Here is a 24,459-nt window from a genome sequence, read left to right as displayed (position 1 = left end):
ATCAAGAGAGGATCAAAGAGGTGAGACTCTCAGGGGGCGGCGGGAAGAAAAGACAGAAGAGGTAGAGTGGGAAACCGCGTCTGAGAATCAAGGGACCCTACCCTTGCATGGCAGTGTATGTGGTAACTTTTCCAGGTGGCTAGACGTTTGGCAAAAGAGGAAACAATACAATAGGAAGCTGCATGTGAGGCTAGATTGTAAAGGGAAAAGATAACGGAAGGGGATTTTAAAGACTCTGCAATTACGTGTCTGGGTTCCACAGAACTCCCAGCACCAAGAACAGCAAGGGTGCATTGTATGTATTTCATTCTGGTGCTGGCAACTGTTAGTGCAGTGGATGGAGTGTGAGCTCTGGGTCCTGGTCTCAGGCAGCCTCCAGGGCTGCTCCTCTTTCTGGGTCAACTAACTTAATGCTGGCCCATCTCACAAGATGTGGCAGAGCCTGTGGCTGGTCAGCACCTGCAGGCAACCTTTCACCCGGCTGGCCCCAGCATAGGGGGAAGTACAGTAAGTTCAAGGAGTAAGCTGGGTGGGGAAGCACTGAACTTGGCCACAGGAACATAAAAGGGTTTGACAGTGATTCAGATGCTCTGAGGGATTGTGGAACTCTCCGTAATGCCCAAAGTGTCTGCGCTGCTGAAGGGAGCTGGCCCTGCACTAGGATGATGATGATGACGGGGTGTGTGTGTGGCGGGGGGTGGGCGGGGGGAGGCGCTAAAGAGAGCAGCCCTGAAAGACTACATGCCCAGAGGGGGCTGTTTATGGGAAGGCAAAGCAGCCCGCAGTGATGGCAGGCACGGGCAAGAGCTAAGGCTGCTGTTAGAAGTCATCCTTTTGTGACATCTTGTGAAGGGATGTGGGGGGATCGATTCAGCAGCACCCCAGCGCTGGTGGCTGTCAGAGGAGTGTCACCTGCAGAACTGAGGCTGGAGGCAGCCGGGATGACAGAAGAGGGCAGCCAAGTGTCAGGGAGAAAGGACATCGTCTGTATCACACGGAGCAGAGCTCTAACCCACTTCTGCTGGTTGGGAAGCTTTTAACCTCTCTGTGCCTCAGTTTCCTCCTCATAGGGCTTACAGTCTAGTTGCTGACCTCAGAAAAGTTCTTGGAAAGATTAGCATTAACAAGCCCAGCACGGTACCCTCTTGCCCAGTATTTGGTGACTAGTATTATCCTTATCAGTAACTTCCTTGCTCCCACAGTTAAATTTCTGCTCGCAGTTTGAAGAAAGCCAATTTCACTGGATTTCTTCCCTCTTTGTTCCTCTCTCTTTTCTTTCCTGTTCTCCTCAATTTTATTTCCATCCTTCCCATTACTTATTGAGCATTTACTTTGTGCTAGGAGCCGAACCATGGCAATGCAACCTGATTTCTTGATGGTTTTTCCGTAAGGGAGAGTGGCTTTTTGGCTTTGTTCACATCCAGAGCTCTGGCAACTAACCATGGAAACTCACTTCGCTGGGGAGTTGTTTTCTGTGGGGAGCAACATTCTGTGCACTAAATTGGGAGGCCTGGAAGGAGGGAATTGGTTAGTAATTAGAAAATTTAAATGACTGAAAATACCTCTATGACTGTGCAAATGGAAAATTTTCTGATGTTTACAATATTCACTTGGGACTGATGGTAAAAGACTGCACACAGCCTTGGCTGCTTTTATGAAGTCCTGATACATACTTGAGAGAACAAAGGACGTGATAACAGAGAGGTAATTCCAGAGGATGCCGTTCTTCCTCACTTTTTTGATTTTATGGAGTTTGTCCTTTCAGAAGAGTTTTGAACTCTATCTCTTGCTTCTTCTGGTTCTTCCAGTGACCAGAAAGAAACTTTTCATAAAATCGTTGACTTTTAGAGTTAAGGTTCTATGTTGTGTGATCTACTTCCCAGAAGAGGCCATATTCAAGATGGCAGCTCCAGCATAGGAAACGCCCCATCCTTAAAGAAAGTTGACTTCCTCTTTGTCATCATTCTACATACCCCTTCCAGTAGTTCTCCTGTCTTCACTTTCTAGGGTGTCTCCTTTTCCTTATTAGCCAATGGAACTGGCTACCAAATTCTTGGTGAGCTAGTTAATGATGCTTCTTTAGAGGAACAGGAGTCTTTGTGAACCTTAAGACCTCTTTAGAGTAGAGGAAGAGATTCATGAGGCACATGTAATTGTAATCACCCTAAATAATAATTTATGAGGAAGGAAATTTGTGCCACATGCTGGGAATACAAGAGAAGTAAAACATTGGCTGGGACTGCCCTCATAGGGCTTACAGTCTAGTTGCTGACACTGATCCATAAAAAAGTAATTTAAATGGAAAAAGAAAGCAAATTACATAACACTGTGTTCTGTGATCTATTTTTGAAAACGGTAACTACATAGGAAGGTAAATATATGTATTTTTGCACCTATATATGTTCAGTCACTGACGTGTATCAGGTACTATTCTAGACATCAGGACTATAACTGGGGGTATTATTTATACGTGTGTGAGGAAAAATGTATAGAAGTTATATATTCAATTTATTATCAGTGGTTACCTGAAAGAGTAGAAAAAAGATGTTTCATTTCCTTGCTGTTCTTCTGCATTGTTTTAATTATTTAAAATGAACTTGAATTCTATACCTTAAAAAATAATAAAGCACTATAAGGTGCTTGTAATGCTACCAGGTTGTGAGGCTAATGGCCAAATGAGTGGTACAGACCATTAATAGGAGGCCTGGGAAAGTAGAACTTGATGTGGACACGAAGAAAGATTCAGACTTCAGTTAATCCTAGGGAACAGGAAGCAGGACAGGGAGGAAAATATCCATAAGGAATGGTGTTGAGATAGGGATGTGCAGGAAGCTTCTGGTTGCAGCAGAGGGTTTGCTTGGGAGAGAAGGTATGTAATAATATAGGGGAGCAAACACTAGCATTCTCATCTGACCACAATTATAGAGTGGCCCTGCAAGTCGACTTCATTTCCTGGGCCTCAGTCTCCTTACCTGTGAAATGGGAGGATTGACAAGATCAACTCTCATCAGAGTTGTTTATGGTCTTATGAGACTAGAGAGAGGTATAGTAAAAGCCAGATTATGCAAGGCCTTAAAAAGGAAGATAACAAAATTTTCACATAACCTACAAGCATTGAGAAACACAGAAGAATATGAGCATCTGCTTCATGTGTAAAATGTGAAAAGCAGTATGTAGAGAAGACTGTCCATGATATACAAAATGGCTGTCAAAGTAGTAGGAGTAGAGAAAACAGAAGGAGTAAGGGAGGGAGAGAGAGAGACAGAATTTAGAGGAAGGTTTGCAGGTCAATTAGAGGTCTACTGCACAGCGGCGCCTGGGGGGCCCAGTCAGTTGGGCGTCTGACTCTTGTTAGGCTCAGGTCATGGTGGGTTCATGAGATCAAGCCCCACATTGGGCTCCATGCTCAGCCTGGAGTCTGCTTGGGACTCTCTCTCCTTCTCCATCTGCCCCTCCCCGCTCTCTAAAATAAGGTGAATAAATCTTAAAAAAAAAATTAAAAAGTCTACTGCACAGTAACGGATTGTATCTTGATAAATAAAAACAAAAACATGAGTCCATAATGATACTAAGAGAGAGAGAATAAATGGAAAGTTCTTTTGCACAGAAGAATACAAGCTAATGATTCTAGCAGAAATAGAGAAGTAGGGGCATCTGGGTGGCTCAGTCGGTTGAGCATCTGCTTTCAGCTCAGGTCATGATCTCAGGGTCCTGGGATCAAGCCCTGCATCGGGCTCCCAGCCCAGCAGGGAGTTTGCTTCTCCCTCTGCTTCCTCCTGCTCATGCTTACTCTCTCTCTCTTTCTCTCCCCTCAAATAATAAATAAATAAAATTTTTTAAAAAAATAGAGAAGTAAAAAATCACCAATTTCCAGCCCTAAGTAAAATAATTGTTTTAGGCAAGCATAGTCAGGAGATACTAAAAAATATTGAGATGAAATTTTATTGGAAAAAAGGACAGTCACATGATCTCAAAAAATTACCCCACAGATCTGTTATTTACAAAGGTGTCATTCTGAAGGTGCCTTTAGAATGGAGAGATCTGGTGGTCTTTAACCAAGTGACCAAACTTAGTATCACCAATAGTGAGACAACCTCACATTTATAGTCTTCCTAATGTGATACAGTAAGAAGTACACAATGTTACTGACTAGATTTTGCTAAAAATGTCTGACCTGATTCTGATAAGGGAGAAACAATTAGACAAAACCAGAATGTAGAGCACTCTGTATTTAGCTTGAACTCTTGAGAGAGAGAGAGAGAGAGAGAAAGAAAGAAAGAAAAAAGAAAGAAGAAAGAAAGAAAGAAAGAAAAGCAAAGAAAAGAAACTCAATGTCATAAAAGAAAAAAGGTAGTTTTTTATTGTTATGTTAATCACCATACATTACATCATTAGTTTTAGATGTAGTGTTCCATGATTCATTGTTTGTGCATAACACCCAGTTCTCCATGCAGACCGTGCCCTCTTTAATACCCATCACCAGGCTAACCCATCCTCCCACCCCCCTCCCCTCTAGAACCCTCAGTTTGTTTTTCAGAATCCATCGTCTCTCATGGTTCGTCTCCCCCTCCGATTCCCCCCCTTCATTCTTCCCCTCCTGCTATCTTCTTCTTTTTTTTTTTTCTTAACATATATTGCATTATTTGTTTCAGAGGTACAGATCTGAGATTCAACAGTCTTGCACAATTCACAGTGCTTACCAGAGCACATACCCTCCCCAGTGTCTACCACCCAGTCACCCCATTCCTCCTACCCCACCCCCCACTCCAGCAACCCTCAGTTTGTTTCCTGAGATTAAGAATTCCTCATATCAGTGAGGTCATATGATACATGTCTTTCTCTGTTTGACTTATTTCGCTCAGCATAACACCCTCCAGTTCCATCCACGTCATTGCAAATGGCAAGATCTCATTCCTTTTGATGGCTGCATAATATTCCATTGTATATATATACCACTTTTTCTTTATCCATTCATCTGTCAATGGACATCTTGGCTCTTTCCATAGTTTGGCTATTGTGGACATTGCTGCTATAAACATCGGGGTGCACATACCCCTTCAGGTCCCTACATTTGTATCTTTGGGGTAAATACCCAGGAGTGCAATTGCTGGATCATATGGTAGCTCTATTTTCACTTTCTGAGGAACCTCCATACTGTTTTCCAGAGTGGCTGCACCAGCTTGCATTCCCACCAACAGTGTAGGAGGGTTCCCCTTTCTCCGCATCCCCACCAACATCTGTCATTTCGTGACTTGTTAATTTTAGCCATTCTGACTGGTGTACAGTAGTATCTCATTGAGGTTTTGATTTGGATTTCCCTGATGCCGAGTGATGTTGAGCACTTTTTCATGTGTCTGTGGCCATTTGGATGTCTTCTTTGGAAAAATGTCTGTTCATGTCTTCTGCCCATTTCTTGATTGGATTCTTTGTTCTTTGGGTGTTGAGTTTCATAAGTTCTTTATAGATTTTGGATACTAGCCCTTTATCTGATATGTCATTTGCAAATATCTTGTCCCATTCTGTCGGTTGTCTTTTGGTTTTGTTGACTGTTTCTTTTGCCGTGCAAAACTTTTTACCTTAATGAGGTCCCAATAGTTCATTTTTACCCTTGCTTCCCTTGCCTTTGGTGATGTTTCTAGTAAGAAGTTGCTGCGGCTGAGGTTGAAGAGGTTGCTGCCTGTGTTCTCCTTTAGGATTTTGATGGACTCCTGTCTCACATTGAGGTCTTTCAACCATTTTGAGTCTATTTTTGTGTGTGATGTATGGAAATGGTCCAGTTTCATTCTTCTGCATGTGGCTGTCCAATTTTCCCAACACCATTTGTTGAAGAGACTGTCTTTTTTCCATTGGACATTCTTTCCTGCTGTGTCAAAGATTGGTTGACCATAGAGTTGAGGGTCCATTTCTGGGCTATTCTGTTCCATTGATCTATGTGTCTGTTTTTGTGCCAGTACCATACTGTCTTGATGATGACAGCTTTGTAATAGAGCTGAAGTCCGAAATTGTGATGCCGCCAGATTTGCTTTTCTTTTTCAACATTCCTCTGGCTATTCGGGATCTTTTCTGGTTCCATACGAAGTTTAGGATTATTTGTTCCATTTCTTTGAAAAAAGTGGATGGTATTTTGATGGGGACCGCATTGAATGTGTAGATTGCTCTAGGTAGCATTGACATCTTCACAATATTTGTTCTTCCAATCCATGAGCATGGAACGTTTTTCCATTTCTTTGTGTCTTCCTCAATTTCTTTCATGAGTATTTTATAGTTTTCTGAGTACAGATCCTTTGCCTCTTTGGTTAGATTTATTCCTAGGTATCTTATGGTCTTGGGTGCAATTGTAAATGGGATCGACTCCTTAATTTCTCTTTCTTCTGTCTTGTTGTTGGTGTATAGGAATGCCACTGACTTCTGTGCATTGATTTTATATCCTGCCACTTTACTGAATTCCTGGATGAGTTCTAGCAGTTTTGGGGTGGAGTCTTTTGGGTTTTCCACATAAGGTATCATATCATCTGCAAAGAGTGAGAGTTTGACTTCTTCTTTGCTGATTTGGATGCCTTTTATTTCTTTTTGTTGTCTGATTGCTGTGGCTAGGACTTCTAATACTACGTTGAATAGCAGTGGTGATAGTGGACATCTCTGCCGCGTTCCTGACCTTAGGGGGAAGGCTCTCAGTTTTTCCCCATTGAGAATGATATTCACTCTAGGTTTTTCATAAATGGCTTTTATGATATTGAGGTATGTACCCTCTATGCCTATACTCTGAAGAGTTTTGATCAAGAAAGGATGCTGTACTTTGTCAAATGCTTTCTCTGCATCTACTGAGAGGATCATATGATTCTTGTTCTTTCTTTTGTTAATGTATCGTATCACATTGATTGATTTGTGGATGTTGAACCAACCTTGCAGCCCAGGGATAAATCCCCACTTGGTCGTGGTAAATAATCCTTTTAATGTACTGTTGGATCCTATTGGCTAGTATTTTGGTGAGAATTTTTGCATCCATGTTCATCAGGGATATTGGTCTGTAATGCTCCTTTTGGATGGGGTCTTTGTCTGGTTTTGGGATCAAGGTAATGGTGGCCTCATAAAATGAGTTTGGAAGTTTTCCTTCCATTTCTATTTTTTGGGACAGTTTCAGAAGAATAGGTATTAATTCTTCTTTAAATGTTTGGTAGAATTCCCCTGGGAAGCCATCTGGCCCTGGGCTTTTGTTTGTTGGGAGATTTTTGATAACTGCTTCAATTCCCTTAGTGGTTATAGGTCTGTTCAGGTTTTCTCTTTCTTCCTGGTTCAGTTTTGGTAGTTGATACATCTCTAGGAATGCATCCATTTCTTCCAGGTTATCTAATTTGCTGGCATAAAGTTGCTCATAATATGTTCTTATAATTGTTTGTATTTCTTTGGTGTTGGTTGTGATCTCTCCTCTTTCATTCATGATTTTGTTGATTTGGGTCATTTCTCTTTTCTTTTTGATAAGTCTGGCCAGGGGTTTATCAATCTTGTTAATTCTTTCAGAGAACCAGCTCCTAGTTTCGTTGATCTGTTCTACTGTTCTTTTAGTTTCTATTTCCTTGATTTCTGCTCTGATCTTTATTATTTCTCTTCTCCTGCTGGGTTTAGGCTTTATTTGCTGTTCTTTCTCCAGCTCCTTTAGGTGTAGGGTTAGGTTGTGTACTTGAGACCTTTCTTGTTTCTTGAAAAAGGCTTGTATTGCTATATACTTTCCTCTTAGGACTGCCTTTCCTGCATCCCAAAGATTTTGAACAGTTCTGTTTTCATTTTCATTGGTTTCCATGAATTTTTTTAATTCTTCTTTAATTTCCTGGTTGACCCATTCATTCTTTAGTAGGATGCTCTTTAGCCTCCATGTATTTGAGTTCTTTCCGACTTTCCTCTTGTGATTGAGTTCTAGTTTCAAAGCATTGTGGTCTGAAAATAGGCAGGGAATGATCCCAATCTTTTGGTACTGGTTGAGACCTGATTTATGACCTAGGATCTGATCAATTCTGGAGAATGTTCCATGGGCACTAGAGAAGAATGTGTATTCTGTTGCTTTGGGATGGAATGTTCTGAATATGTCTGTGAACTCCATTTGGTCCAGTGTGTCATTTAAAGTCTTTATTTCCTTGTTGATCTTTTGCTTAGATAATCTGTCCATTTCAGTGAGGGGTTGTTAAAGTCCCCCACTATTATTGTATTGTTGTCAATGTGTTTCTTTGCTTTTGTTATTAATTGCCTTATATAATTGGTGCTCCCATGTTAGGGGCATAGATATTTACAATTGATAGATCTTCTTGTTGGATAGACCCTTTAAGTAGGATATAGTGTCCTTCCTCCTCTCTTATTACAGTCTTTGGTTTAAAATCTAATTTGTCTCATATAAGGATTGCCACCCCAGCTTTCTTTTGGTGTCCATTAGCATGGTAAATGGTTTTCCACCCCCTCACTTTCAGTCTGGGGGTGTCTTTGGGTCTAAAATGAGTCTCTTGCAGACAGCATATCGATGGGTCTTGTTTTTTAATCCAATCTGATAGCCTGTGTCTTTTGATTGGGGCATTTAGCCCATTTACATTCAGGGTAATTGAAAGATAGGAATTTAGTGCCATTGTATTGCCTGTAAGGTGACTGTTACTGTATATTGTCTGTGTTCCTTTCTGGTCTATGCTGCTTTTAGCCTCTCTCTTTGCTTAGAGGACCCCTTTCAATATTTCTTGTAGGGCTGGTTTCGTGTTTGCAAATTCCTTTAGTTTTTGTTTGTCCTGGAAGCTTTTTATCTCTCCTTCTATTTTCAATGACAGCCTAGCTGGATATAGTATTCTTGGCTGCATATTTTTCTCATTTAGTGCTCTGAATATATCCTGCCAGTCCTTTCTGGCCTGCCAGGTCTCTGTGGATAGGTCTGTTGCCAATCTAATGTTTCTACCATTGTAGGTTACAGATCTCTTCTCCCGAGCTGCTTTCAGGATTTTCTCTTTGTCTCTGAGACTATTAGATGTCGGGGTGTTGACCTATTTTTATTGATTTTGAGAGGGGTTCTCTGTGCTTCCTGGATTTTGATGCCTGTTTCCTTCCCCAAATTAGGGAAGTTCTCTGCTATAATTTTCTCCAGTATACCTTCTGCCCCTCTCTCTCTTCTTCTTCTGGGATCCCAATTATTCTAATGTTGTTTCGTCTTATGGTATCGCTTATCTCTCGAATTCTGCCCTCGTGATCCAGTAGTTGTTTCTCTCTCTTTTTCTCAGCTTCTTTATTTTCCATCATTTGGTCTTCTATCTCACTGATTCTCTCTTCTGCCTCAGTTATCCTAGCAGTTAGCGCCCCCATATTTGATTGCACCTCATTAATAGCCTTTTTGATTTCGACTTGGTTAGATTTTACTTCTTTCACTTTCTGGAGAGAAAGGGTTTCTCTAATAACTTCCATGCTTTTTTCAAGCCCAGCTAGTATCTTTAAAGTGATGATTCTGAACTCTAGATCCGACATCGTACTAATGTCCGTATTGAGTAGGTCCCTGGCAGTTGGTACTACCTCTTGTTCTTTTTGTTGAGGTGATTTTTTCCGTCTTGTCATTTTGTCCAGAGGAGAATAGATGAATGAGAGAACAAAATGCTAACAGGGTAACAACGTCCCCAGAAAATACACTCTAAACCAATCAGAGAAGACCTGAAGCAGGGGGAAAAGAAAGGGAAAGAGAGAAAAAAGAAAAAGAAAAAAAAGATAAAGATAAAGATAAAAACAAACAAAAACAGAACAAAACAAAAAAAGATTATGATCAAATATGATCAGGCTGGTACATAGATCATTGCCACACACTAGATTTGGGGTGTATTTTGGTCTGTTAGAAGAAAGTGCCTCCCAAAATTTTAAAGAATGAACAATTTATATATGTACAAAAATAAGGGTTGATATGATGAAGGGATGGAATATGACTGTAAAGATGAAAATTATAAAAAATTTTATAAAAGGAATTGATACGAAGTTGTTTGAAAAAAGAAAGAAGAGGACTTAAAAAAAAAAAAGAAAAAAAAAAGGGAGAGACTGTGATCAGGCAGGGGAGTAGAAAAAAACCGTACACTAGAGATTTAGGGTATATTTTGATCTGTTAGAAGAAACTATCTCAAGATTTTAAAGAGAGAACAACTTATATATATATGCCAAAAATACGGGTAACTACTATGAAGGGATAGAATATGACTCTAAAAATGAAAAATAAAAATGTTTTTTAAAAATGGGATTGATAAGATGTTGGTTGAAAAAGGGAAAAAGAAAAATTCAAAAAAAAAAAGACAGTTAAAAAAAAATTAACTTTGAAAGACTACAGAATCATGGTAAAAAAGTCATGGATTCTATGTGCAGTATTCGCCTAGCGCTAGAGTTCTGCCGTTCTCATTAATGGGTAAACTTGGTCTTGGCTGGCTGTTCTCACTGATCTTCTGGGGGAGGGGCCTGTTGCCGTGGTTCCGAAATGTCTTTGCTGGAGGCAGAATTGCCGCACCCTTGCCCGGTCCGGGCTACCTAATCTGCTCCGGTTTGCTCTCGGGAGCTTTTGTTCCCTGCAAGCTTTCCGTACAGCTTTGGAGGCCGAGAGTGAAAATGGTGGCCTCCCAATCTCTGCCCCGGAGGAGCCAAGAACTCGGGGCCCCGCTCCTCAGTGCGCCCCCAGAGAAAAGCAGTCAGTCACTCTCATCTCCCCAGTCTCCAGCCGCACTCCGTGCTCACCCGGCCTGTGACCAAGCATTTCTATCTCTGGCACCTGACCCGTGTGGAGTCTCCAAACCCAGCAGATCCCTGCAGTGCGTTCCTGCGCCGCTCCTCCCAGGGGAGGAAGGTGAGTCTCCCCGGATCTGCCGCTTGTTGGGTCCCTGCTGGAAAGGCAGTGGCCCAGCTGTGTCCCGGATCATGGTTTATGACAACCCCGAGCTGAGAGCCCGCGCCTTGGCTCCGTCTCTGCAGCCGGCTTCCCCGCTCCGATACCTGGGAGCTCTGCCGCATTCAGGCACCCCTGGTCTTTGTGTGACCCTGAGGGTCCTGAGACCATACTGTCCCGCAAGGGTTCCACCCCCCGCTTAGCCACCGGAGTGACGTCCCTCAGCGGAGCAGACTTCTAAAAGTTCCGATTTTGTGCTCCGCAGCTCTATCACTTGCCAGAAGCCACCAACGGAGGCCCCTCCCCCACCGTCTATCCTCCCGAATATCGCCTCTGATTCACTTCTCCGCACGTCCTACCTTCCAGAAAGTGGTTGCGTTTCTGTTCAGAGAGTTGTTGCTATTCTTTTCTTCGATCTCCTATTGAGTTTGTAGGTGTTCAGAATGGTTTGATCCCTATCCAGCTGAATTCCTGAGACCAGACGAAATCCAGGTCTCCTACTCCTCCGCCCTCTTGCTCCGCCCCCTCAAGAAGGTAGTTTTTTAGGTTAATAGTGACTAGAGACACAACAACCAAACACAATGAGTAAATCTTGATTCAATCCTGGATTGAAGAAAAAAAAATCTATAGAAGACATTTTGAGGGCAACTAAGAAAATTTGAATAGATATAGTATATTGGATGGCATAGAATTGCTGTTACCTTCTTTGATTTAATAATGATACTGTGGGTATATAGAAAATATGTTTATGCTGAGGAGATGCCTTGCTGGTATATTAGGTTTGGAAGGGGCATGCTGTCTGTCACATATTTCAGAGGGTTCCGAAAGAACAAGTGTGTGTGTTTATGTGTATGTCTCTTCTGAGAGAGAGAGAGAGGCAGAAAAAGGAGGCCAGAGAGAGAGAGAATAAATGTGCCAAAATATTAACAACTGTTGGATCTTGATGAAAATGTCTGGATTTTTATGTACAGTTCTTCAATTTTTTTCTGTAGTTTGCAATTTTTCAAAATAAATAGTAGGAAGGGGGTCTATTGCAATAGGCTAGATCGAGACTTGGGCTAGGGTAGTATATTAGAAAAAAAAAGAAAAGTAAAATATATTTTGAAGGGACAGTAGATGAATAAATATCATTTCTCAGCAATAGTGGTAAGTACAATTCGATTTTCAGCATTCATGTCTGTTCAGATCTCCTCCCATTCAACTGATACTGAAACAGTTGGAAAGAGGATTCAAGAGTCCTTGACACTGTTTGCCTGAACTCAGAAAACCTGTTTCCTGAGAGCTTTTAGGCAGTGAGATGATAACCTTATTTTTAGGTAAGGAATAAGTCATAGAAATGCTACAATGTAATTATGGACAACAGATGCCAAGATACACACAAGCCCAAACACAAAAGAATGTCATTTTCCTGAGGAGCGGTAGTGAAATAAACATCAGATGGGTCCTGCATGCAGCGGCCAGAGTTTGAGTTTTGCATTAATGGTTTTTGACCTAGATAATTCCATTAGCACCTTATTCCTACTGAAGCCTTTCAAGTGCTTTAGAAATGGGCTATTTGACAGGTATGACAGTTTTTTTTTCTTCCTTTAAAATTGATTTTAATGCTTATGATTAAGGTCATCCATGCCGGTGGGGGTGGGGGGAAGGAACCAAGAACCTCTTTCACCTACACTATAATCTCATTAAGGTGCATTTGGAATGAGCATATTTATGTGATCCAGTATTTCTTACTGCAGGTGCTACTGCATTTTCGGAAGGACCATTTTTCACTGTGTATGCCCGTACCACACTTTGCAGAACATTTAACATTCCAGGGCCTTGCACAGTTAATGCCAAAGCTCCCCCCAGACTCTGACATTTTAAGAACAAAGAAGCCCCCCCTCCACATTTCTATACCCAGTGGAGAACTGCTGTTCGATTCCAAGCCACCGAGGGCAGAGCCATTGCCTTCTTCACCAGCGCATTTCCAACATTAGTACAATGACTGCCACAAAGAAGACGCTCAGGAACAGTCTGTTCAGTGACTTTATGTAATATCTGAATATTTGATTACAACTCTTTCACTTTTTCTATAAACATCCCTGTGTTTTTCATGTGCCTTGGCAGCCCTTTTTGTTTTTTTACTGTCAAAGTAACACAAACCTCAAATTCAATTGTTAAAACTTTTCTTATATAACTTTTAAAATTGTTATATGACAATGAATGTTCACTTAAGAATTATTCAGGTACTACTGAAGGCTATAAAATGAAATGTAACCCCTTCTCTCCTCTTCAGCATTACCCCCAACTACCACAGCCTCAAGACCACAGCCCTCCGCAACTTCTCTTAGCATTTGATTGTGTAGCCTTTCAGGCATTTTCTGTAAGATCATATATCCTTTTTTCTCTTTTCTTTCCTTCTTTCTTTCTTTCTTTCTTTCTTTCTTTCTTTCTTTCTTTCTTTCTCTTTTAATAAGCAGGGTTATCTATATATATAGTTTTTAACTTGTTCTTTAATTTAGTAATATATCACAGCTATTTGTTGGTATGAGAATATTAGGCACGTATGCCATTGCTTTTAATGGCTACATCATATTCCACAATAATTTATTTAATCAATTCCCTATTGATGGTGTTTTTAACAGTAGATTAAATATAGCGATAGTTTAATATCAGAAATCCAGAAACCACAGAAAACTAAGTTTAAAAAAAAAATAACTGAGCATTTGTGGTCAGTCCACTGATTTCAAAAGGGAGAACGTGCTGAGCAAACCCAGAAGGTTGCTTTTATTACCACCATCCATCAAGGAAAGGCCTCAGCTTCAAATCTGACACTAACCTAAGGGAAACCATTGGCCTGGAAGCACACACATCCCATCCCAGAATAGAGGGCTTAGAGGGTAAGATACAAAGCAGATCTCAGAGGGCAGGAGTTTAGCCTCACACACCAGAGTTTTACCTTTTGCCTGAGCAGTTTTGGGGCTTGGGTGATATGCAAGTAAGTGATTCCATGTTTTCATGTCATTGAGACATGGGATGGGAGCTTCAAGGATACTTCTGCCATGATACCCTACAGCTTTATGTGGCTCTGAGAAACACTCATATCGACAAAGTGCAGTATGGTAGACAAAAGCCTGGAATGAAGAGAATGGGTCTGACGTGGCTTGTATGGGTCACTGTTTTCATGTTCATGTGTTCCTTCCCAAAGTATATCTTAAAGGAGTTTCCAGAGCCATTCTGCTATCACCTAAGTCCTCATTGGTGATAAGAGTCCCAAAGGGCCAGAGGGTTTGTAAAGCCTCAAAGTCATACAACTTGAGACTAAAATCAAGTATGTATGAATGAAGGACCAGCAAGAGTGCATAGGAGGACAAAGAGCTACATCTCCACAAGAGGGGCCCACATCTGACTGAGCATCTGTCATTAGAGAGCTTTTCAAAAATAAAGATTCTTGGGTCCGACCCTCAAAGATTCTGATCCAGTGAGTCCAGTTTAATTAACCATTCTCCCCCTTGAGGACAAATTCCTTCTGAAAGGGACTCTGATCAGTACCTGGCTCGTAATAAGTATGCAATAAATGGTAGTCAGATTTTAATGATTTAAATAAAACGATGTGATCTAATAGTTATAATCATTAATTCAAGGAGTATTATAAAGTATCTACATAGCATTGCAGGCCTTAGAAGTATGGAGGCAAAAGAGACAAAGTCCTATTCACAGGAAGCTTTTCTTGGGGTGGGTGGGATAATAATGCAATATCAGGTAGACCTAAATTCCAGAAGAAATTGAAAAAGGATGTTAACGATAGGCTACCAGGCTACTTTAAAAAGGGTTGTCAGCAAAGAGCTTTCTGAGGAATTAGCCTATAAACTGAGACTTTTAAAAATAAGGGATCAAATGTGAGAATTGCTAAGGAAGAGCACTACTATCAGAAAGACAGCTAGTACAAGGACCCAAGGCTGGAAGGAAATTGGATTTAGGTGAAGCAGATCTAAGGCCCTTGTGCCTGTGAAATAGTGAGGGAGGCAGAGAATAGAACGAGATGGCATCAGAGGGATGGGTCAAGGTCAAGGCAAGGTACAACAAGAAGTCAATGTAAAAAAAAAAAAAATTAGCAGGAAGGAGGTACGGTCTGATATATATACATTTTTGAAAAGATCCCAATGGCTGTTGGGTCGAAAAGGATAGGGGGGTGTGGGGGGCCAGCCTGAAAGCAGGGAGCCCAGTCGGGGGCTAGTGCAGTATCCCTGGGAGAAGCAATGGCTTTGCCAAGGGCGATGGGGGAATTTGGAAAAAAGTAGACTTGCAATATAGCTTGGAGCTAGAGTAAACAGACATGCTGACGGATTGCACGGGGAAGTGAGAAGGAAAGAGAATTAAGGTTGGAAGGTAGATTCTTGGTTGAGTGGTTTGAATGGTAGATGGTCATATTACTCATTTGCTGGAAATGGCAAAATTGCCCAGACATGAGTTCAGGAGAAAATTGAGAGTTTGCTTTTAAGCATGATAAGTTTGAAAAATCTTAGACATTTAGCTGGAGATGTCAAGTAAGCACATAGATTTGCAAGTCTAGAGTTAAGAGAAGAATCAGAGCTAGAGATACTAGTATCATCTTCTATTTGTATAATATGTTATAAGGCTTCAACTATTTTTGCTTACATATTCTTGCAATATATTCTTGTTACTCAAAACACATGAATCCTAAGTTATTTACTGTGTCTTAGCCTATACTAAATTGGGTTTGGAAAATTATATACTATATATGATTATATATATAATATAAATATATAAATATTATATAAATTCTGTATATAAATATGTAAGTATATAATAAAATTATATATAAACATAAATATATAATAAAATTATATATATATAAAAATATTTGGATTATTTTCAGTTAAAGACTTCAAAATGATCAGCCCTCTATAAATGCCCTGGTAATCCAAAATGTTTTCTGTTTTTTTTTTTAAATATGTGTTTATTTTTGCATCAGCAAGCCAAATTTAAAAGGGATGTTAATTTTAACTGCCAAGCCATGTAAATATCCAATATCAGTTTTTCATTTTGCCTCTGCTCTAGGTGGATTCTGGTCTTGAGCTCTCACGCAGCTACTGTCAGAAATGTTATCACTCTGCACCAAGGACAACAGCCTCCAGGAGGAGAAAGGAACTTAGTTAGAAATTTCCACTTCAAACGCAATTTATAGTTCATTCATTCTGAGACATGCTGGAGGGTGTTTGGAAAGTTATCACTAAATGAACTGCTTATTTTTCTCACGTTGTCAACAAAAAACATATTGGGCATGGAATATATTTGTTTATGAAGTACTGGACGGGGGCCTCAGTGATTTAATATAACGCTTTCTTTCTAGATGAGGAAACTGAGCCCCAGAGAAGGAAACAAACTTCCCAAAATGAAATGAGCTAACAGCAGAATGGGACTGAAACTCGGGAGTCCTCACTCCTAGGACCATGCTTTCCAGAGTGCCGTGCTCTCTTTCAGTACCTTTAACCCTGGTACTTCTTGCCCTGCTGAGTCTTTATTGAGATAATTTTATACCAGCCCAGGTCATCCTCTTTGTATATGTCAGGGTAGGGGTCAATAATAGCTAATAATTACATGTCCTTATTATGTAACAGGCAGTGTTGTGAACTAATCTAAGCTTTGTACAGCAAGCCTCTTCTACAACTGCGGCTAGTAAGATCAGGGTACTGACCTTAGGAATCCCAAGACTAAATTGATTATTAACATTAACTCTTTCTCTAAGCTTTCCCTAAGCTTCAAGAGACACAGCAAACTCAACATGTCCAAAACAAAATGCATTATCCTCTTGTCTAAACCCACTTTCTACTCTGTGTTCCCATTCTAATGGTATCAATACTTCCCTGATTACCTTTCTCAGCTCCCATTTCCACAATACTCAACATTATTATAAATATTATTTAAACTCTATTTAGTCCCCAGAAGTATTTGAGAATAGGTATCTAGAACCTCTCTCTGTGTCCTCTCTCAAGTGTATGTCCCATTTCCCACAGTTTCATTCTCAGTTTTCCAATTCAGGCTTTCATCATCAACCACTCACAATATTACAACAGTCTCCCATCTGGTTATCCTATTTTCATTGCTTAGTTCTTCAACCCCAACTTTTCACTCTTGCCACAGTCATCCCAGCCCAAACATGAGTCAAACTGTGTGAAATGCCTCTGTAACCACCCCCACCACTACCACTTACTGACAAAGCTTTTTAACCTGGCATTCAAGGTCCACTTCTGTTGGCACGATGTTTTTTCTCTCTCTCCATGCTCTATGTGAGCCATTCCAGCCTGCTCACAATTCAAGATTAAATGGGTTATTTATAGTTTCCTTGATTCCCTCATAAGTATGTGATAAGGATCAGTTAATACATGGGAAGCTTTTATTATATTTGTTTGTTTATGTCCCACCTTATTCGGTAAGAAATAGGAGGTGGGAAAACAATTTACTACTGACTGTAAAATGCTTTTGAGATGTTATTTTTAAGCCATGGAAATCATCAAATTTTGAATTACAGGGGACCCTAGAGACAGTGGGGCCTAGAACATTCCACTTCCCACAGCAGCTCAGTGGCTGGCCTGAGTAAGTTAGTGGAAAAGTTAGCAACTGAATGCAAATTTCCACCTCACTACATCACATCACTTTAGGAAAATGAAAATAGATTTCTTTCCTCTTGAGAAAAGTTGGAGCCTTCTACATTCATTTAATTCACTGGTAATATATCTGCTCATCTTATTATCCCTAGTCTCTCTGAATAAAGTAGAAATAGTTTGGATTCTGCCCCAGTTTCTTCCCTGCTGCCCCTGCCACATACCAGCTAGACCCCCAACTATGAAATAATTTGCTTAAAACAGTCCCCTGTGTTCCGTACAGACTAGTTTTAATTGAAATCTGGTGCCAATTATCTCTCCCTTTCCCACCGGGTCACCCCTTTGCATTTTTTCATGATTATTCAGTTAAATTTGTAGTTTTTAACTACTCTTATTCCAAGACAATCTTACACTAAATCTATTCTTTGATTTTATTACAAAATCAACAAAAGCCAACAAAAGCCATTTTAAAATCCTGGTTCATATATAATAGATACGCTCTAATAGGAATGGCAACCACTGATGACCTACTCAGTGTGTGAAGTGTTATATTAAGTACTTTATTTGTGTTATCTCTAATCATCCTGACAACAAGCTGGCAAAATAAGCATTAATATCTTTGTTGCATATGGAGGGCGCCTGGGTGGCTCAGTTGGTTAAGCGACTGCCTTCGGCTCAGGTGATGATCCTGGAGTCCCTGGATCGAGTCCCGCATCGGGCTCCCTGCTCGGCAGGGAGTCTGCTTCTCCCTCTGACCCTCCCCCCTCTCATGTACTCGCTCGCTCTCATTCTCTCTCTCTCAAATAAATAAATAAAATCTTTAAAAAAAAAAATATCTTTGTTGCATATGGAGAAACTGAAGCTCAAGGGGGTTAGGTAACTTACCCAAGGTCCTGGAGTTAAGAAATGGCAGGACCAAGATTTGAATCCTGATGCTCCAACTCTAAACCAGTGTTCTTCCCTTGACAGTTTTCATAGCAGGCAAATGACCTGAGCTGGGATTGAAAACCAAAGCAGCCACAAGGAGTGGTGCTGTGCTCTGAAAAATATTTCCAAAGGGATCCATTCATCACCAGAGGCTCTTAACAGGGCTGGCAATGGCACCTGCCTCCTGCGTTTTCTCTAGCTATAAGCACTCCTAGGGTATAGGAGTGATGGTAACATAATATTTTCAATTCTCAGCTGAGAAATGGTTCCCCACTGCATCAAAATAAACTCCAAATTCGCTAATATGGCTTGTCATTCCCTGCACTGCCAGATCTATGAAAAGCATTGATATGTCATAGTTAGGAATGATAAGAAATTTGACTCAGTATCAAGCTTTGTTAACAATTTCAAGGATAAGAACAATCATGAGGCACAAGCAAAGCAAAGAGAGATTCAGATTGCCTGAGTTTAAGTCCTGGTTTTGCCATTTATTACTAGTGGACCCTTGGGCAATCTATTTAATGACTGTGCCTCAATCTCCTCCTCTGTAAAATGGGCAGTATTATGTGTTCTTCATAGAACTATTCTGAGGGTTAAGGGAATTGATAACAGGCAATGATCAGAACATTGCCTGCCACAGAGTAAGTGCTATGTGAATGTCAGCTATCACCACCACCACTACCATCATCGTCATCACCTCCATTTCTCCCTTGTCATCTCTCACCTCCTTCCCACTCTCCTTTCTCCCCTCCCTGCCATTTGCCAACAACTCCTTTCTTTTCTTCAGATGATCAAGCCCTGTCCTACCTCCAGACCTTCACATGTCCCTCCCCTCTCTGCTTGGAATACTCTTGCTACTCATCTACCACCACACTCCACGGGCGTTCCCACCCATCCTTACCTGGATAACTCATTCATATCTTGTTTCTGATCTCACTTCCTCCAGAAAACTTTTTCATACCTCCTCATACCTCCAGTAGGGGCCCCTCCTTCCTGTCCCAGAAGTTTCTGACCTTTTCCTGTCTTCGCGCTTACCACCTGCTGCTTAATTGTGTGTTTAGCTGTCAGTGTCCTCTATTGAATGGTGAATTGCTTGATAATAGCTATATGTCACTCAAATTCACTTCCTCTCTTAAATTGGAAGAAAAAATAACTAAAATGGATAGTTTTTAAAAACCAAATTTATGTCAGCTCTGTGTTTAGCTGTAGATGGGTACACATTCAAGGATAATAGCCATAAGTAAGCATCCCTGTTGCCATACTTCACCTCACATGCATTCAACTGAGTTTCTGATCAGGTATTAAATAATATCAAGATTCTAGAAATAACACTCATGAGAGCCATCCCAAAATGGAATGAATAGATTAGGGAAGGAAGGAGTTCCCTGTCACTAGAGGCAAGTGGTCATTTGGTAAGAATGATATGGAGAGATGAGGAAGAGAGTGAGGTCATATAACCTAGACATGAGAAAACTGTCTTCAAATGTTAGAGAATCATATAAAAGAAGAAATGTTCTGTGAGCCCTCAGAAGAAAGAGGTAGAACCAAGAGGTAGAAAGTACCAGGAAGATGATTTAGATTCAACACAAAGAACTTTTTTTTTTTATCATGAGAGCTGACCCCAAGCAGAATGGATTTCTCTGAAAGACAGTGAGTTCATCAGAGTAAATCCAGTGTCACATCAAGATTAGATGACCATTTGCCTGGAATAATGTAATGTGAATATATTTTCCACCCGTTCACTTGCTTATTCACTCACTCGCCTCTTTAGTTATCATGTACCTACTATTTGCCAGGTGCTGTGCTAGGGACACAAGTTCCAATAAGATGAGTTCCTGCCTTCAGGAGTTCACAAGTAAGCACGTTCCATAGTCCGTTCAGACTGAGTCTTTGACTGGGAGAAGCTTTCCAGGTGAAAAAGGGATGAAAAATTACGTTCTAGATAGGGAAAATAGCATGTGCAAAGATGCAGAAATGCCTAAATTAGAGAAATAAAAAGGTCAACATGATGGGAGACAAGGATATAAGAATATGTAATGTGGCTGAATCAGCTTAAAGGCATACATACATACAAATGGGCTCTCCCCATTTCTGAAATTCTCTGATTTTGATATCCTTTTTTTTAAAAGATTTTATTTATTTATTTGAGAGAAAGAGAGAGAGAAAGTATGAGCAGGGGGAGGGGCAAAGGGAGGGGTAAAGGGATGGGCAGAGGGAGAAGCAGGCTCCCTGCTGAGCAGGGAGCCCAGTGCTGGCTCCATCCTAGGACCCTGGGATCATGACCTGAGCCGAAAGCAGATGCTTAACTGATTGAGCCACTCAGGTGGCCCTTGATATCATCCTTTCTATAATGCTAAGAAATAGATAAATATTTCTGGAAAACAAAGAGTCATTTACTCAGGTAACTCCTGGAGCCCCAAACCAGGCGCCCTTGTGGTTGAAGTAGCCAACATAATATTCCTCTTTTAAAAACAAACAGATAGGGGCGCCTGGGTGGCTCAGTCGTTAAGCTCCTGCCTTCGGCTCAGGTCATGATCCCAGGGTCCTGAGATGGAGCCCTGCATCGGGCTCCTGCTCGGCGGGAAGCCTGCTTCTCCCTCTCCCGCTCCCCCTGCTTGTGTTCCCTCTCTCACTGTGTCTCTCTCTGTCAAATAAATAAAATCTTTAAAAAAAAAAAAAATACAGATAAAGTGTTGACTCTGGACATGGTGCACTATTCACCTTCACATTAGCATCTGAATAAAACCTACAACTACTTGAATCAACTAGAAGTGCTAAAATTTCTATTGACTACCAACATGGTTGTGAAAAGGATGTCATAACAAATAGAATTTAGTTTTTTCCTATGATCCAGTGACAGTTGTATACATAAACAGCACTAGATGGAATTTTTCTCGCCAGCCCAAAGCTTTTTGCTTCAGCCTGGTGTGATCTAATCATTATAAACTGGGTCATGATGTTTAAACCAGGTTGCCTGGGGCCATGGTAGAGCTGACCAGGGTGCTACACCCAACTGTGTTCTGTCAGTCTCAGGGAGCTTGAGAGGCCAGCTTCAGAACTGGAACCTTATAAGCATAGACTCAGAATTGAATAGCATATTAAAGGAAAAGCAGTAGGAATTGGAATTAAGAGCTCAGGAGTTTTAATTAGACTGTTTAAATCCTGAACCTCTTCCAACTGTTTAACCTTGAGCAGGTTAGTGATTCTCCTCTGAGCTCAATTTTCTTATTCGTAAAATCAGAAAAATAATCCTAGCCTCCTAAGGATTACAAGATAATGTATAAATATCTAAGTATAATAATATAATAAGTATACATTATAAGTATAATAATTCTCTAATATATAATATGTATAATAAGTATATGAACATGCTTGAGGCTCAATGAATGTTAACTGGTTATAATTATCAAACTCAAGAAGAGTGACCTCCAATTTCCCAGTTCATGCTTAAAGAAGAGAAAATTCAAGCTGAAGTAAAAAAATAGAAATAATAAATATATGAGGCTCTGTCACAATTGGTATTTTAAAATGTCATCAGGGGCACCTGGGTGGCACAGTCAGTTAAGTGTCCAACTCTTGGTTTCGGCTCAGGTCGTGATCTCAGGGTCATGGGACCAAGCCCCACATCAGGCTCCGTGTTCAGCATGGAGTCTGCTTAAGACTCTCTCTCCCTCTCTGGGGTGTCTGGGTGCCTCAGTCAGTTAGGTATTCGACTCTTGATTTCTGCTCAGGTCATGATCTCAGAGTTATGGGATTAGGCCCCCCATCAGGCTCTGTGCTCACCAGGGACTCTGCTTGAGAGTCTCTCTCTCCCTCGCCCTCTGCCCCTCCCTACACTCATGCGCTCTCTCAAATAAATAAATACATCTTTTAAAAAGATGTTTTTAAAAAAATAAAATACAATGTCATATCAATGATATAAACTGTTTTTAAATGCATCTAAAAATGTTATTTGAGCAAAGATTACTGATAAAATCTCAAAACCTCAGGGAGGGAAATAAGAGTCAAAGTGACCTTGAAAAATTTGACTGGAGGAGAACATGTTTGCCAAAACCTGGAGGAAAATCAACAGGTACCTGGGCAGTGTGGTATAGTTCAGGATAACAGCCAGATTTGGTTATTACTGGCCCAGTGGAAAACGAACACGCACCCATAGTGTGGTACATCTGCTACAGAGGGAAGAAGCCTGGGCTGGACGAGAGAAGCCTGGGGCTGGTCCAACCCTATGCTAACTCTGGTATGACTCTGGGCAGGTCCCTTCTCCTATGTTCTAATATATAAGTGTTGGATGAACAAGTTTTTAAGGCATTTAGTACTTCATAGCAGTCTCCTCAGGTCATGATCTCACAGTCGTGGGATCGAGCCCCACATTGGGCTTTGCACTCAGCGAGGAGTCAGTTTGGGACTCTGTCTCTCTGTCCCTCTACCCCTCTTCCCCACACACTCTGTCTCTCTTTCTCTCTCTCATAAATAAATAAATCTTTTTTTAAAAAAAAGAACAAACTATACAAGTAGAAAATACGTGAAATAAGCAAACTGCCATTTTATGCAAAAAGACACATAAATAACCAGCAAACATAAAAAGATGCTTAACTTCATAATTGTAGAAAGGCAAAATTTAAAAATAAAATTGTCTACATATCAGAATGGCAAATGTTAAATGTTGGAGTATATGCTATTTCTACAAGACTGTGAGGAAAGTCCGTCATAGTTTGTGTGTGGGAGTATAAATTTTTGGAGACAGCTTGGCAATAGCATCAAAATTTAACACTCACACCCTTTATTCAACAAGTTGTTGTTATATGGTATTTACTGTAGCATTGTTTATAATAGCAAAATACTGAAACAACCTAAGGGTCCATCAACCCTGCACTGGTAAAATAAATAATAAATAATAAAACACTTCACAGCTATCAAAAGGAATAGGACAATGTATAGGAATATGTGAATGAAGAAAGTTCTTTAAGATATATTAGTAAGTGGAAAAAATAAAGGTATAAAACTACATGTAAAATTTCTTGTATAAAATTTTAAAATTATAACTTGATAAACCTCCTTATATTCATAACAAAAATAATTGGTAGTATATACAAAAAGCTATCAAAATGGTTATCCTTAGAATAATAGAGTTAGGGAGACCATTTTATTTTTATGCCTTTTGTATTGCTTTAATTCTATGTATGTGCATTATGTACATATATTAGTTTTATTTTTTTATATCAATACATTATTTGGGCAAGGAGATTCTGGCCTTTTTTTTTTTTTTTTTTTTTGCTTTTTCCTTTACTAGTTCCTGTTTGCTAAGTGAATACATAATCTTGTTAAAAACATGCAAGAAAAAATTAAAAGAAACAAATAATGCCTGTACCCTTTGACTTAGAAAGTATCTTTCCGGGGAATTTACCCTTCAGAAACACCTTCATAAGTGTTCATAGTAGCAAAAATCTGGACACCACCTTACAACTTACAATGGTGGGGATCTTTTGAAAAAAATGCTGGTCCATCCATACTGTGGATTACTGGGCTCTTGTTAAAAAGGTAAAATGGTATGAGCTGATATGGAAGTTGTCCAAGATATATTGTTAAATGAAAAGCAAAACAGAAACAGGTTATAGAATTATATATATGATATGATCCTACTCACTTAAAGTGTGATGATATATTAAAATATGTAAGGAAAGAAACAGAAATAGAGATAAAGTTGGGTGCATGCATACATATATAGTAGATTTCTAAAAAGTATACACAAAAAACTGCTAACATTGGTTACCTCTGGGAGGGAAGATGGTTGAGGGGATTTTTTTACTTTCCTCAGATACCTTTCTGAAACATTAGAATTCATTTACCACGATCATATATTATTTTTTAATAAGAAGTTAACCCTAATTGTTTGACAAGACAAGAGATTATTTGGCTCACGAAGTTTCTTCATTCAGCTTCCTGTAGGCAAGAGCCTACATCTTCTTACTTTTCCTGTCTCTTCCGGCTGTCTGACTCATCTGTAACTAGACAGTCTCTGAAATGACTGTCGTCTCCTAACAAGTAAATCCGGAATTC

At 40.1% G+C, this 24,459-nt stretch overlaps 1 protein-coding gene across 27 annotated transcripts in view; it reads left to right on the top strand.

Moving 5' to 3' along the window:
- DLG2 (discs large MAGUK scaffold protein 2) overlaps positions 1-24,459 on the top strand; it is a 1,693,368-nt gene that overhangs the window by 1,356,140 nt on the left and 312,769 nt on the right. The gene's annotated exons all lie outside the window — the stretch shown is intronic.

The sequence above is a fragment of the Phoca vitulina genome, unplaced genomic scaffold (assembly GCF_004348235.1).
Source record: "Phoca vitulina isolate PV1807 unplaced genomic scaffold, GSC_HSeal_1.0 scaffold74, whole genome shotgun sequence".
Classification (NCBI taxonomy): Eukaryota; Metazoa; Chordata; class Mammalia; order Carnivora; family Phocidae; genus Phoca; species Phoca vitulina.
The sequence above is the reverse complement of the archived record's forward strand: the minus strand, read 5'-3'. Positions and strand labels throughout refer to the sequence as shown.